The 8,394-nt window shown below is 36.3% G+C and overlaps 1 pseudogene; it reads left to right on the top strand.

Annotated features, from left to right (window-relative positions):
* Window positions 1–2,687: 2,687 nt before the first annotated feature.
* LOC113305937 lies at window positions 2,688–5,001 on the top strand (annotated as a pseudogene).
* The last annotated feature ends 3,393 nt before the right edge of the window (window positions 5,002–8,394 follow it).

Here is an 8,394-nt window from a genome sequence, read left to right as displayed (position 1 = left end):
TATGAAAACTTTGCGTGTATACTTTTCTGCTTTACTAGTTTGTACACATTTTTTTTTGAATTATTAATGTATACATATTTGTACACTTGTTAATTATTTAGGTGTACATATTTGTACACATGTTATTCATTTTGAAGCCTAAGAAATTAAGGAAGGCACTAATGTGTACATAGTTGTACACACATGTTATATTATTTAGGTGTACATAGTTGTACACTTGCAGAACTGTATTTTGATGTATGTGATCTTTGTAGTTAGTGTGTTGTAATACTATTCAAATGCATTATTTTCGACTGTAACTAAGATTCAAATTATCTTTACTTGGCAGCTTTGTGTTATCACTAGCTAATATTGATGAGAACCTTTTAATCGAAAGTCTTGTTTGGACAAGTAAGGACGCTGTAATCGTTCTTCAACATCAAACTGAAAAGATATTAAATTGTTTTTTATTTCTTTCAATTCTCTTCCTTAGTTTTTCTTTAGTATATATATATATTTTTTTTTGTTATTAGTAAACATCGAGCAAACAGCTCGTATAAAGATAAAATAAAAATAATACAAGAAAAGAGTAATAATGTTTTGTGAAGTAGACTTCCGCTAAATGTTGGTGTTAATGCTGCGCCAGATTATGCTCCTACAGCTGCACCAATTGAATCATTTACATACAAAAAGAAACTATGCGAGTTCTCCGCACTGACAAATGAGAGGTATGTTTTATAATTTCAATACGATGGTCTCCTTGGTCTGCTTTTGTCAGTCTTACATAATGCTCAGTAGAATGATATTCTATAAACGTATTGATCTTCTTAAATGCAATAATGGATGTTTTTCTAGTAGTGCATCGTTTGCAGAGTTGCTGATTTATCTTGACACGGTCTCTTGGCATTCCGGTTACCATCCTTTTATAAGTGTACATATTGGTGCACCTGTAATACAAGTGTACATATTGATGCACCTATAACAAGATAAATGCAGGTGGATTTCACTGTCATTTTCATCATAGAAACAAGCCTATTTAGGAATTGAGATGGTGGATTTCACTGCCATTCTCATTCTAGAAACAAGACTATTTTATTTTTCTTTAACCAAACCCAAAATAAACATACATGTCATTTTTACTAAACTCTAAATAGCAAATATGCATGTCTTTGTGAAACAGATGAGTGCCTAGTTCTATAAGAGATTGCAACTAGTATCACGTGCCTTTGTATTGTGAAATTGTTAAAATAGGTTTGGGTTTCATTTGAATTTGTTTGTTCTGGGAACTAATCTGGTTACCTTTATTTGTTATGATGAGGGACGAAATATTTTAACTGGTTCAATGGGCTAAGATGTAAGAACTCATTTGGAACAAATCGAATTTTCCCATGATTAGACTGAGTAATTCACGTGAAGGTGGCGGCACAGTTAGAGCTGCAGTTTTTTCTAGGGATGAACATGCTAAATTATCAGGTGCATTTGAGACGCTGGCAGCAAATATGCTTCCTACAACTGATGATTTATGTATGCACAAGGATGAGCCTGATTAGGATACACAAACGGGTGGATTTGCTTTCGTGGATGAGGCAATTGAAGATATTCGTCCAGGCAAGGTTTGTTCTTTCTTAGCTCTGTCACTTACTCTTACCCAAAAGTATTAGTGAAACTGTGAAAGTGATGATACCCACAACTCTTTTTCTTTTCTTTTTTGAGCAGACAGTTGCACCCATAGCTCGGAACTCGGTTTGATCTGGCATGATCAAGATGTCCATGATTTAATTCAATTTTTCCGGATTTTTATAGATGTGTACGTGTTTGTACACCAGTGTAAACTAAGATTTTTTTAAAATGAAAATTATATGGTCATATGGGTACTCTTTTTGTAGCTCTCGGAAAGAGCTTTCCGAATATATAAAATTTGGGAATTTTGGACGAACGGTTCCATAAATAAATTGATTTTTTTATATTATTTTAAACTGATGACATCATCATGAGTCACTTTGGACTAAACTGTAAATATTTGGACTAAATTATAAACCAGAAGATTATCCATAAAAAGAAGACTAATTTGTACCTAGTTGAATGGGTTATGACTAAATAGTATATTTGGATGGGACTAACCCTTATTTGGATGGGTTATGACAAACAGGTAACTATATTGTACGTCCTTTTGTCAGTTTGACGGTCCTGGCCCAAATCCATGTACTTAGTCAGTGTGTTACAGGTACAAAGTAGGATTTTTAGATCGATAGCCTCTTTTGTGAAAACCCTAAAGTGGATAGATAACTGATGTTGATTCAGAATATATGTCTGATCATGATTGATAACGCACCAAAAGTAAATAATACATTTACACTCCGAGAATATATGCACACGAGGGAATTTTTATATTTTTATAAAAGATCTTTTAAATGAACAGAAAATTTATTTCGAAGCAAAATTTTAAGTGTGAATTAGAACCGTATATCAACCGACATCACCGGTCTAATTTAACACCAGGTAGTCTCTTTCTCTCCCATGTTGATTCAGAAAACACACAGGGAAATCCAGAAATTTCAGAAACCAGGAAAAGGAAAAATCTACTATCTCCATCTCTCTTCCTCCTAACTATTCTCTCTAACTCTTAGTTTTTGAGACCTAGAAGAAGAAATAAGAAGGTCTATGAAATTACTACAGGGAGAAATCTTAAGTTAAGATTTTGATAAATTAATGAAGGAGCGGAGAAACAAAGAGAGGTTTTGTCATGGAGCAAATTCTTCAGTTGTACAATCTTTGTGGTTATTTCTTGTGTTCTCTTCCTAGGATTTACCTTCTCTTCTTTTAGACTCTTTCGAGTTACAGTAATCTCCCCATTCCTTTTCTCTGTGTTACTGGATTTATTCATCAGTTTCCATTTGCTTACCCTTTTCTTAATTCATCTTGCATTTTGAAAATTATAGAATGTAACTATCATGTTTGATTAATTCACTGTTTGAGTTTATAAATGTTGTTTCCGCAATTCCATTTCAAGAACATTCTTCGCAAAACAATTAAGGATTATTTCGCCCAAAGTTCTGTATAAAATTATTTACTTTTTTATTTAATGAAAATCAATTGTGTTTGTTCTTGGGCTCCGTTTAAGGAAAGAAAAAAAAAAACATTTTTGAAACATGGGTGGGTTCTCGTTAATATTTCTTTATTTTTCACGTTAAATCTCTTTCATTTTGTATTTTTTTGAGTTAAAATTAAATTTGTAATAAAAGTTTCAATTTTTCCTCGTAAATATTAGTTATTATTTTCAATTCGCACAGACAATTTCCATCCAGTTATCGTATCACCATGGAGAAATTCAGGCACGGAAGTAATCAAAGCCGAGAAAGAAGCATCTCCAATCACTCAGGTAATCCAAATCCAAGAAACGGTCATATTCCCTGACCAAGTTTTACTCTTCCTAAAATACCCTTCTTCATCTCTTTTATTAACCATACACGACCTAGACTGTACTTACTTTCCTCCGACCTCTTCTGAACCACACCTTAAACTCCCGCCATCTTGGATAAATGACGGTACTAAATCTATCGACCAGTTTGTACGGTGTCCTACCCATCCACATGGATTTAACCAGACTCTCTCCGTCAAATCCGACGGTGAAAACTCTCTTGCTCTGGGTCCAGTGTACAGTTGGGAGTCTTTAGTATATGAAGCAGTAATTGATAATTTAGATGATACAACAGTTGTCTTCGTCAAAGGTCTTAATCTACGGCCATAAAGACTCGGTGTGCCATCCAGATATGAATGTGTTTACGGCTGGGATTTCAAGAAATCTAAGTTCATATTAAAATCAGAAGCTGTATTATCTGTTGCTCAAGAAATAGTACGGTGTAAAACACCATTGAGAGTACTGAATTCTCATGATAAGTCTATCAAAGTTTCAATTCGGGTCAAAGGAAGGGGCATTTTGAATTCGGTTGCCCGACCTGATTACTTACTGGAATCATCCCACGCAATCGTTAGGAAAAAACACGGAATGTGCGTGTGTACTATGGTGCGCAATCAAGTTCGTTTTTTACGTGAATGGATCATGTACCATGGGCGTATCGGTGTTCAGCGTTGGTTTATTTATGATAACAATAGCGAAGATCCAATTGATGAAGTAATCAGTTCACTATATGGAGCCGGTTATAACGTAACTCGTCACTTTTGGCCTTGGATTAAGACACAAGAAGCAGGTTTTGCTCATTGTGCGATCCGTGCACGTGACTCATGTGACTGGGTTGGATTCATTGATGTCGATGAGTTTCTGCACTTTCGTGCTAATCTGGGTTTGCATAACGTGCTACGAAATCGAACGACTGGGTTCAGTCGAATTGGTGAGCTACGTGTACACTGTCATAGTTTTGGACCATCGGGTTTAAAACGTGTACCTGTACAGGGAGTGGCAGTAGGGTATACATGCAGAATGGCTAACCCTGAGAGACATAAGAGTATAGTTAGGCCCGAATTGTTGAACTCGTCGTTGATAAATGTGGTTCATCATTTTCATATCCAAGACGGATATGGGTATGTAAATGTGGATAAAGGAGTAATGGTAATCAATCATTATAAGTACCAAGTTTGGGAAGTGTTTAAAGAGAAATTCTATAGAAGAGTTGCTACATTCGTAGCTGATTGGCAAAATCAAGAGAATGTGGGGTCTAAAGATAGGACCCCAGGGTTGGGTACAAGACCTGTGGAGCCACTGGACTGGTCGAGCCGGTTTTGTGAGGTGACAGATACTGGTATTAGAGACTTCATTTTACGGGTTTTGGCTGACCCATATACGAAACGGTTACCGTGGCAGGATTAGAAGAAGAATGGTACTTGTTAAATAGGTATTTTGCTTTGTTTTTCTCGGATGTAATTTTGGATAGTTTGGGTTAAATTCTTTTGTAGATACACAACAATACCAATATAAGAGTTTGAAGTTTTTAGTCCTTTTGAAAAATTTGTTTACCTTAGATTAGAATCAATGTTTTTCCTAACAAGAATGTATACTTCGTTTGAGTTTGGTCTTCTAATTTATCTGGCCAATTCTTGAACACTATTTAGTTATCAATGCGCACTGTGGTGATCTAACAACAGGGTTTCCAAGCCTGCAGTAAAAAATATCAACATGTATGGTGATCTTGAGGATGCCGAAGCAATGGCCTACACTTAAGAGTTGGGGTGATTTTACATTATGATATTGGGTCATGACCTCCCTGGAGTTTCATGGCCGAGTCTGTCCAGTTTTCTTTCGGGGTACTTGACATACAAGACGGAAATCATTAGGGGAAGTAGGAGAAACATCAACATATAGGTGTAGTCAGTCATTGTTAATTAGTCAGGAAAGTATGCAAAATTATGGTTTATTAGTTAACATCTAAACTAATATTAGTAGTCTTAATTAATAAACCCTTTCTTAACTAACATCTTAAAGCTGTAGCCACCGTAAGATTTGGGCTTCAGCTGATGATTAACTCAGAAACAGGACCGGCGGTGTCAACCACATTTTATTGCTTCCTCAGAAATGTTTAAAATCTAGTAGTATTCTGACTAAAATCAAGTAATTCATCTACCCGTGCATTGGAGCATTTGGAGGTAGGTTATCAATCAAATTGTATTCGCAGTATGCATGTGAGAGGGGATCCAAAGGTGGATACCTCTGGTTATCGGTGTTGGGCAATACCTTCCCACTCACATGAAAACTTGCAGAATTTTTTCTTGAAATTGAGCATCATCACAACTACTCCCTCTGTTCTCTTTTAATAGGCCAGTTTCTATAAATAAAAATTTCAAAAAAATATGTCAGTTTCCTAATTGGGAAAGTCAAATGTTATTTTAATTTTAGGGACCACTTTTCTCTTAACTTCTTTTGATGACAAGTGTCATGTGAACCACTTCACTTTAATTCTTTTGCTAACAAGTGTCATGGGGACCATTTCATGTCACTTCTTTTATTGACAAGTGTCATGAGGACCACTTTAATGATTACTTCTCTTAATTTCCTTAAATTTCGCTAAAAACAAAACTGGCCTATTAAAAAAGAACGGAGGGAGTATTAGATAATATATTATATTGCTTTACTTATTTTTATTAAAAAGAATATTCTTCTTAATAAAAATAAGTAAAGCAGTATAATATATTCTCTAATTAGAACCAACTCACATGAATAGATATTAGTCAATTGTATGACTTGTATCCTTAGAGAACGTTTCTATTCCAATCCTCTGAAATTAGTAACAGAAAACACTCTTAAAGAAACATGGACTTGAGCTTGGAGCTATATTAATTTCTAATTCATTTTATAAGTTACAGCTTGTTACGAAAGTTCAACGCGCCAAATATATATGGGGATATTGCCTTCTCATGTTCACCGCGCTAACATCAAACGTATAGGATACCGCTATGTACACCTCTTAATCAAACTGTTTTCTTGATGAGTTAGTTAGGCTGATGTCACACACCATGTTACATTTCTATAAAGAACCTCCGTGGAAAGCCGTCGTCGTCCTGTACAAACTTCTCAGCTGGATTATACATCTGAACGCATATATAGTTGCAACTTTGTGAAAGTTTTGTTGCGTCTATAACAATAAAACACTCAAGAAAGATATTAGAATAAAAGGATTAATTTCTGGAAAGTAAATAGACACTCAATTGGACTGCAAACAGAGGACAGAGTCACGTGTTCAACACGCTGTCCTTAACACGATATTTGACCGGTACGCCTCAAGAATGAGTGATGCCTATACCCTGTGGTCAAGTTCGTATCCAGGATAAAACTGTCCGTTGCAAGCACTGTTAGCACTACATTACTTGCCCACTCTTACGACCTCAACAACAATTGCGCACGGAATGAAAATAAAGGACCACACAGGGGGAGAAGACGAAAAGAAGAGGATAGTAGCTCTTCTGGACACAAAACGAAATGAGAGAAAGTGATCGCTTTATATAAGGGAGAATAGAGAGAGGTCTCATAAACGCGCATTAAAACAATTTCAATTAATTCAGATTTTTCCCAATGGTTTGAAACGTTCATGCGTCATTATGTTTGATATAAGACGTTCATGCAAATTTAGATTTGAAATAAAAACGTTCATGCAAATTTAAGTTTGATATAAAACGTTCATGCAAATTAATGTTGATATAACGTTCATGCATAGACATAATGTCGCCCAAATATTTATTTGTTTGAAATCTTTTAAGTATTAATTCAAAAATTCAAAAGAAGTTTTTCCAAAAAAGATAAGTCTTGACCCACACCCACACCCACACCCGAACACGAGCCCGGCCCGGCCGCACGGCGGCGGCGGCGTGCGTGCTTCGGTGCGAAGCACCGCGCGTGTGTGAAAATGTGTGATTGCACCAACTAGCCCATTGCCTAAGTCCTCTCCCTCGCACAAAAGTGCTAATAACCCAAGGGACACTCTAATATCAAAATTTTGAATACTTATGGAGATGTATCATCTTTAGTTTTCCCTATGTGGGACTAAAGGTTCATTTACAATATAGTGAAAATGAGCTAGTGTCCTTAGTGACCAATAGATCCTAAGTTCCAATCCCACCAAGACCAAAAACCAAACTATTTTATAAACTCATTTTCTCTAACGATCCCCCACATGAATGAAATACCGATCAAAAATCAGAAAACGGAAAGCGAGAAATACTACTTAGGCAAGAGGTGTCCATGAGGTCTTGAACCTTTGCTTAGTGAGAAATTGCCGGAACTACTTGATGGACAGTGAACGTGATGTCTTGAACTACCATCGTTTGGTGTAATCCGCGATAATAACCACGCGTGATATCTCTCTAGGTGCTGTCGAGTTCGTGCCGTTGTGTCCTTTTTTGCCCTGGACAAATCCCGTTTCTCCGAGTGCTCTAGAGAATCAGATCTCTTCTCATAGGAAGCGACCCACTTCCACATTCAGATAGGTCAGTTCTATCAAGATTGTTTACTGCTACACCCCACTTCAATCTAAATTGAAACTATAGAACTCATTAAGACTTAATAGAAAGTCATCCTCACATGCAGTCACACTATCACGTCTATACCATAGGGAAGGGGCAGAGAATGAATTCTCTGATAGTGTTTACCTTGACCCGCCACAAATTATTTTCTCATTCGAAACCTTGATCTTGGGATCTCCAGTCAGCAAGGTTGAGTATCCTTCATGGCAAGTTTATTTGATGAGCCTAAGCCCCATCCCCTTAGATGCATTACTAACTATCTCCTTGGACAAACCTTTCGTCAAAGGGTCCGCGATATTCTCCTTGGACTTAATCCAATCAATGGAAATAACGCCTTTTGAGATTAGTTGTTTTAGGGTATCGGGTCTTCTTTTTATATGTATAGACTTCCCATTATAGTAGCTGTTTTTATCTTTAGCTATGGCAGCTTCATTATCAAAATGTATA

Source organism: Papaver somniferum, chromosome 8, assembly GCF_003573695.1.
Source record: "Papaver somniferum cultivar HN1 chromosome 8, ASM357369v1, whole genome shotgun sequence".
Lineage (NCBI taxonomy): Eukaryota > Viridiplantae > Streptophyta > Magnoliopsida > Ranunculales > Papaveraceae > Papaver > Papaver somniferum.
This window is presented reverse-complemented; position numbering and strand designations above follow the sequence as displayed.